The sequence below is a fragment of the Pteropus medius genome, unplaced genomic scaffold, assembly GCF_902729225.1.
Source record: "Pteropus medius unplaced genomic scaffold, Ma_sr-lr_union100, whole genome shotgun sequence".
NCBI classification, from domain to species: domain Eukaryota; kingdom Metazoa; phylum Chordata; class Mammalia; order Chiroptera; family Pteropodidae; genus Pteropus; species Pteropus medius.
In genome coordinates, this window is record NW_024355990.1 from 6,836,983 (window position 1) to 6,844,384 (window position 7,402).

Genomic DNA, 7,402 nt, shown 5'->3' on the forward strand with positions numbered 1-7,402 from the left:
TGCTGGGTTAGTCCGACCTCCACGGAACTAACGCAGACCGGACACGCTCTACCCAGCAGCTGTCCAGCTAGGCCTTTCCATGCAGCCCAAGTCCATCGAGATACCCAGTTGCGATCGATGGTTTCCGCGGAGAGTAGGTCTGTCACACTGAGGTCATCTCGATCTTTTGCTTAGCAGCAGGATCCACTGCTCCCGATTCCAGAATTCTGCTGTGGCGACGAGCTGAAGGCGACTGGCTGTCCCAGTTTGCCTAGCACCGAGGGGATTCCCAGGTTGCAGGACTTCCGGTGCTGAACCTGGGACCGTCCTGGACAAACTGGAACACTGGGTGACTCGACGACCCGGTCTCTGCTTCTGCTTCACCGCCTGTAACCGGCTGGTGCTCTTGGTTGGTTTGGCCAGTTGCCATTCAGTCAGAACCCTTTTGTCTGGTCACACCATTGGCCACTGAGCAGCCTATAGATAGATGCCACTGGATCAGTCAGCAGTCGACAAAATCAGTAGTTTCCAGGGTGATAGGGTTGCATAATGTTGAATAAAAACCTTAAAGGATAAAGAACCAGCTGAGACCACTTTTTTTTTCAGAAGCTTGCTGTGGACAGGCCTTCTAGATGTCAGGGGTCCCTCTCCAAGACAATCCTACTTAAGAAGGTGAAGCCAGCTAACCTTTCTTATTAAAAACAGTTCATTAAGAAAGAAAAACAAACAGCCACTGGGAACAGTAGAAAATAGACTATGGTGTGTGCGTGTGTGTGTGTGTGTGAGAGAGAGAGAGAGAGAGAGAGAGAGAGAGAGAGAGAGGGGGAAAGAGAGAAAGAGACAGAGAGAGAGACATGCATGTACTAGGTAGAATAATGAGCCAGGAAGAAAATTAGAGAGACTAAGAGCTAAAATCTTTGCGATCATGTTGTCTAGAGAGCAAAGGAATTGGCTCAAAGACTTTCTGAAATTCCTTTGAACTACAGGATCCTTTAAAATATCAAGGGCATGTAAATTGAGCTTAAGTGTGTACCTTCTCTCTAAAGTCTCCTAGATAACTTTTGAGTTCAACTCAGATACTGCTGAACGGGACCTCCGGGCTCGCTCTGACCTTTGCAGACACTGACCTGATCCAGGAGAAAGGAGCAGACCGTGATGGTGGCAGTGGGGGAGGGGGAGGGGGACAGGAAGGTGGTGCCAGCCCAGTTTTCTGTGCTCATGACAAGTGAGAACAATCCGAAGGCAAATTACAAAAAATCATGTGTAAGTCACTCAAGGTTCTTTTCAGGTTCGTCAAAGCCAGGCTTTCGGGATTCGTGCCATGCTGACGTCATCGCTGCTTGCCAGGGGATCAAGCCACCATCTCTTCTGCTGCAGGACGGCTGTGTCTGCAGATCTAAAACGAGCCTTCGGCCGATCCCCCTCGTCTCGTGTGGCCACAGAGAGGCCACTGCACGCTAGGGTAGAGATGAGCATGCGAACCTCTAGAAACTCTTCGCTTACCTGATTCATGTGTCAAGGTTGAGACACCCCCTCCCCCCATCCCAATGCACCTGGGTCTTTGTCCCTGTTCTCACTGTCTTACTGCCATGGAAGGAATTAGCATTTTTCTTTTTAGAAAGATGAACTCTTTTTAGGTATTTCCTTCATGTGTGTTTCGCATATGGTCATTGGTTCCAGAAGTTCCCCAGTTGTGCCAAAAGTAACAATCTATTTCTCTCTCTCTCTCTCTCTCTTTTTTTTTTATCTTCTCATCCACATTGAATCCCAGAATCCCGGAATGAAGTTGTCTAAAGCATCACTCTTATCTAGATCTACCTCTGATGCAGGAATCCCCTTTCCAACGTCAGCCTTTTTGGCAGAGTGAGAGAGGACTGTGAGAGAAGGTCGAATGACATTCGACCTGATGGGGAAGCCGTAGAATTTTGAAGAGCAATTCGTGGGCTGCCAAGTGGCCGTGAAGGTCAGTTTCTTAATGGGATTTTGAGCGAACGCATTTTGCTCTCTCCCCAGCATGTACCAGTCTCATTTCTGGATCTCAGTAGTATGTCTTATGCTGAAAAAAAAGCACAGAGCGAGAAGACAAGGGGGCCTGAGTTTTTGTGTCAGAAAGTCCTTCGTCTTGGTTCCTTCCATGTAAAATGAAGGACTCAGGACACATATCCCCAAAGCTCTCTAGCTCTGACATCCATCCACAGTGCTATCATATTTGATAGAGTTCACGACCTAAAGATTTGATCTTTTTTGTTTCCTATGAGAATATTACATTAGCCATTGCGCAAGGTACAATGTAACAGTATTTCATCCACATGAGCAGTGATCTTGCGTTAATTTCATTATGAGCATCACTTAATCCCAAAGTAGTGCCCTCCTGCCCCAAGACTTTGTTCATGTTTCCCTCTGAGATTTTTTCCATGGCATTGAAACTTGACCCATGGGGAGACTTTTCTCCCTTTTCAATGGTACCGGCAATCTTGTGTGTTGACAGAAAGATAGGAGGTTCTAATGGTGAAGTTAAGTCCCTCTGCTCAGGAGGATATGATTTAAAGGGCATAAAGGTGACTTTGGGAATGGCCACTGACCTTGACCTGACAAGACTCTTTTATGCCAAGCTATTGGAAAGCAGAGCTGGTTCCCCTACTCTACTTTGGAGACAAAGCAGGCAGAGGGAGCCCATCTCTGTCCGAGTCTGGAAAGAGGCCTGAACTTGGGGGTGGGGTAGGGTGCCGGAAGCCTGCACTCTAGTCCTGCCTTAGCTTCGGTTTGTTCCAAGGTCATGTGTAAGTCACTCAAGTTTTTCCTCTGGGTCTCAGTTTTCTCCTCTATGAAATGGGAGAGGAAGGTGATGTGGTTGGCCTTGAGGATCCCTTAAGGTCCCTCCTATGTGTCAAGTTCTGAGCCCCGCCTGACACTGATGACATCTGCCTGTCCTCCAACAAGTGGCTCTTTCTCCCTCTGCCGTCGTCGGCACGAGCCCCAAACAGCGGTGTCCTGGGAAGTCCATTACCGAAGAAGACTTCAAAGCTGTTTGCACTCGTCAGTTGCACTGAACATGAGTTGGTTAACGGAGAATGCAAACAGACATACAGACTGATGACGGGCGGGCAGAGTGGCTACTATTTGCCCAGGGTGACTGGGAGGGGGAAAAAAAAAAAACCTGCCTGCAGTTTTGACCAACAAATAAAAACTGGGAGCTCTGCGTGGCTAAAACTCTAGGGGATTTATTAGTTTGCTCAGTGAAAGGCAAATATTAAGTCTTGAGTTGACCCGTCCTGGGACCTGCCTTTTGGCTTTCGTGTGCTATCCGGTGCCGATCCCCTTGTACTCCAGGTTATCGAGTTGTCGAAGAGGTTTTTTTTTTCCCAATTGTTTTCCGTTTCCTCCTTTTCTTCCTCCTTTGCTTTGCCCCCTCCCACCTTTTCTGGTAGTTCAGATCTGGGTTTTGGAGTCGGGGATTACAGAGCGGAAGTCACTGTTCTATTCATAAAGCCGCCTATATTCAGGGTTCCGGTTGGCTTGGAAACCTGTCGTGCCCATGGTTTGGTGGTCCTTGTGGGGTCCCCTCTATCCCATGCCCTAAACTCTTTTAAAAATTATTTTCCAGTTACAGTTGACATACGATATTATATTAGTTTCAGGTATGCAACATAGCGATGAGACAATTATAAACCTTATGGAATGATTAAGCCCTCAGTAAGGCCAGGACCCACCCGGCACCATATAGAGTTATTGTGATGTGATTCACTATGTTCCCTGTGCTGTGCTTTATATTCCGTGACTATTTTTATATATTTATATTTTTCCCCCTTTTCCCCCATGCCTCCAACCCCCTGCCCATCTGGCAGCCATGAATTTGTTTTCTGTATTTATGAGTTTGTTTCTGTTTTGTTTGTTCGTTTTGTTTTGGGTTTTAGATCCCACACATAAGTGAAATCATATGGTATTTGTCTTTCTGTCTGAGTTATTTCACTTAGCATAATACCCACTAGGTCCATCCATGTTGTTGCAGATGACAAGATTCCATTTTTCTTTTTTTATGGCTGAGTAATATTCCGTCGTACATATATGCCACCTCTTCTTTATCCATTCGTCTATCGATCACTGTCCTAAACTCTTGAAGACTTAGGTTCCAGGTTGCTGGACAAAGGTCTTGCCTCTCATTAAACTTAAAATGTGCATAATCTCAGGCATTGAAAAACGATCTAGATCTCCCTTTTCTAAGTTGTAACTTTTACTTCATATATGACTCTTCATACGTAACAATGACAGATGACTTCAGCTCGATACGTTGAAAGAGGAGCCGCTACAGGTAGAGCTGTGAGTACTAACCGTGGTGTGACCAGGGCCTGTCACTCTCCGTGGACTGAAATATCCAGACCCCAGCCACGCAGTCTATTCAATTTCCAAGTATGAGCTGCATTCTTTATGGGATAAAGTATGGGACATTCTTTATCCTTTGCCTTAAACATCCTTGGTGTGAGCCCATCTGTTCTAAAGCACTTGATAGTTCTTGGGTCCTCGGGTCTGGTGGGTGGAGTTTGCTGACGTCCACCCTCTCTGGGGTACCTACCTACACCAGGGACATTGCTCCACGACAGACCCTAAATGACCTTTTCTGGGCCACCGTGCTAACAACTGTCCATGGAGGGGACATCTTACGAGCCTACCCTAGATATAACGGTTCTCTGCCACAACTCATGGAGCCAAGAGTTGGGAGTGTTCTGGAATTCCTTAGTTAAGAAAGTTCCTTTCACACTCCAGTGCTGATCTTTGAATGAAACGAGCATGGTTTTTAGTCCTCTGGTAATCCTCTCGGTACAAGTCTATGTTTTTAAAGATCGATGTGGGGCACTCAGGCTACTGAAATCATACTAATCCTTCCAGGCTCCTTTCAGATGCTCCCTTCTCTAGGAAGCCTTCCTGGATTTCTCCTTGTCTTGCATCCAGTTGTGACCTCTCCTTCACATAATTTTTTTTTTTTAAAGCAGCTGGCATTGAGTAGGTGCTCAAAAGGTGTTAATCCCTTCTTCATTGAGCAAAGCACTTTCCATCTGTCATTTGCTATGCTTATCCTGAACTTGTTTTAACTCTCTCTCTCCCCGACGTGCTTCCCACATGCTCCTTCTTGGTTCCCTGCTCCCCCTCCCCCGACCGCTCTTTCGTAAGAGCAGAAACGAGGTCGCTCCTTACTCATTGAAATGTATCCCTGAACTTCCCGGTGAAGTTCAAGGTCACATGGAAGGCACTGTGATTGACATTTAATTCTCAGAAAATGGAGATTTATAGGGTTCCGTCACTTCGACCAAGTCTTCTATGGGAGAGTTGAGATTCAAAACCGAGGTCGTTGACAACCTGACGTTGAGAGCTCGTAAGCTGTGGCATGGTGGCTTTTACATGGTAGATGTATAAGAAAGATGTCACGTTGACTTTTCCTGTGTGTACCACCAAACGTTCCTGTGTGTACCACCAAACCTGCCTGTTTGTTTGCCCACTCCAATCGCTGAAATGTTTCTGAACAGTGGAGAAATTTTGCTTGTTACTTGAGTGGTTGGTTTCCCAGCAGAAACTCTTATTGAAATACAACGTGCCTGTTTTTTGCCAGTTATTTGAGCGCTAGGTTCATTTTTAAGGTGAGAAAGAGAAACTTGAAAACTTGAACTCAAAACGTTAGGTCGAAATTTCTAAAAAAAATTCACACTGCCCAGTAGGGAGAAATATAGAAGAAAAACACAACACGTATGAGGTGGTCCCTGCCTTCAGGATCTTCCTTATAGTCTGGTCAGATGAGACCAGCACATGTGAAACCATCAATTACGTTTGCTGGATGAGCTCGTGGTTAGTAGGACTGGAGAATCTGGGTGGATAATGCCTGCTCTTCATCCTAGTGAACCTTCACAGCAAGTCCCAGGCAGAGGAGCTGCATAATGATGGGCAGATTCTGGATAAAGATGGGCCTGGGTTCAAGGGCTTACCATGTGGGGACAGAGGCGAAGCAGGCAGAGGCACCCCTCGAGAACAAGCAGGCCCAGGGAGAGAAGAGTCTGTTCTTGTTTGCTATCCGATTAATCACCGCTTCCACGGGGAGAAGCACGTAAACGAAGAGGAAGGAGAACAGAAATGTAGGCAGAAGTTTTCACCTTTTGAGGAAGAGAAGAACTCACATATCAGCCCCTCTCCTCACCTCAAGCACAGAAATAAAAATAGCGTTTGGACAAAGTGGATGTCATTTGTGGGTTATGGCCATCAGGACTGGTTTCACACAGGTGAGATGAGATGACTTTCGGCCAAGGAAAATCAGGCAGTTCAGGAACGAACAGCGTTCGATTTTTTTTGCAGCGCTTTATCATCGTAAAGCTCTCTGCAAAGCTGCTCGGGAGAATCTCGTGGCAATGGAGCGACAAGGTATGGAGACCTCGGTTCTATCGGTGAGGAAACTAAGGCGCATCAGGTTCAGTGACTTGACACGGAGCAGCCCCTGTGAGGTCCCTGTCTAAGTGCAGTGTCACCCTTTCTCCGTGGCCATTTCGAGAGAGACTGGAAATGTAACCGACGTTAGTCCCAGCAGGCTGCTGTAGGAGAATCCCCAAATCTCACTGTTTCGCCTGATGAGGTTTCCTCATTTCACTTGAGTGGAAAGTGAGTTGGCAGTGGAAGGGGCAGAAGGCACTTTTTCATGAAATATAGGGACTCTGGCTGCTATTAGGTCACCACCACCTTCAATGAGAGGCAGGACGAAGCAGCTGCGAAGAACAAGGGCTTCGGCACTGGCTGCCTGGGCTCGAACCACAACGCGGATCTCTAGCAGCGGGACCCAGAGGGAGTCACTTAGCCCCGCCCCTCCGTGCCTCGATTTTCTTATCTTTAAACGGCTTCATAGCTTTCAAGGAGTTAGTTATTGCAGGTGCAGCCCTGAGCACCGTGCCAGGAACAGAACACTCAGTGAATGTGGGGTCTTAGCTCTGGACTCCGAACGTGGAGCCTCTTGGGCCTGTCCGCCACGACTCTTAGCTCAGGTGATTTCTGTGCCAGGGTGGGATCACGTGTGAACCCTGCCTTTGCGTCTGTGTTCTCCCGATGAGACACGATGTCACCGATTCTCTCTGGCTGCGGACGAGCCCTTGAGTTGTTCGGTTTGGTATTTGATAGAGCTGAGCTGCCGGCCAACAGCCGTACAGAGGACGATGGTGTCTGGATTCTCGCTCGCAGACCCCGATTCTCTTCCTAGACATTCTCGGCACAGCATTCCGTTCATCTGACTCTAGTACTAGTCAAGCTTTTTCTCCCAGAGCCCAAGTCCTCTCCGGAATCTGTCAGTTGCCTCCACTGACCATGGAGAGTCCCTAACAATGACTAGGTTAGACGTGCACCCTGGGACACTGGGACTTGACGCCCTGTCTGTTGCTTCGCCTCTGGGGGCAGAGAG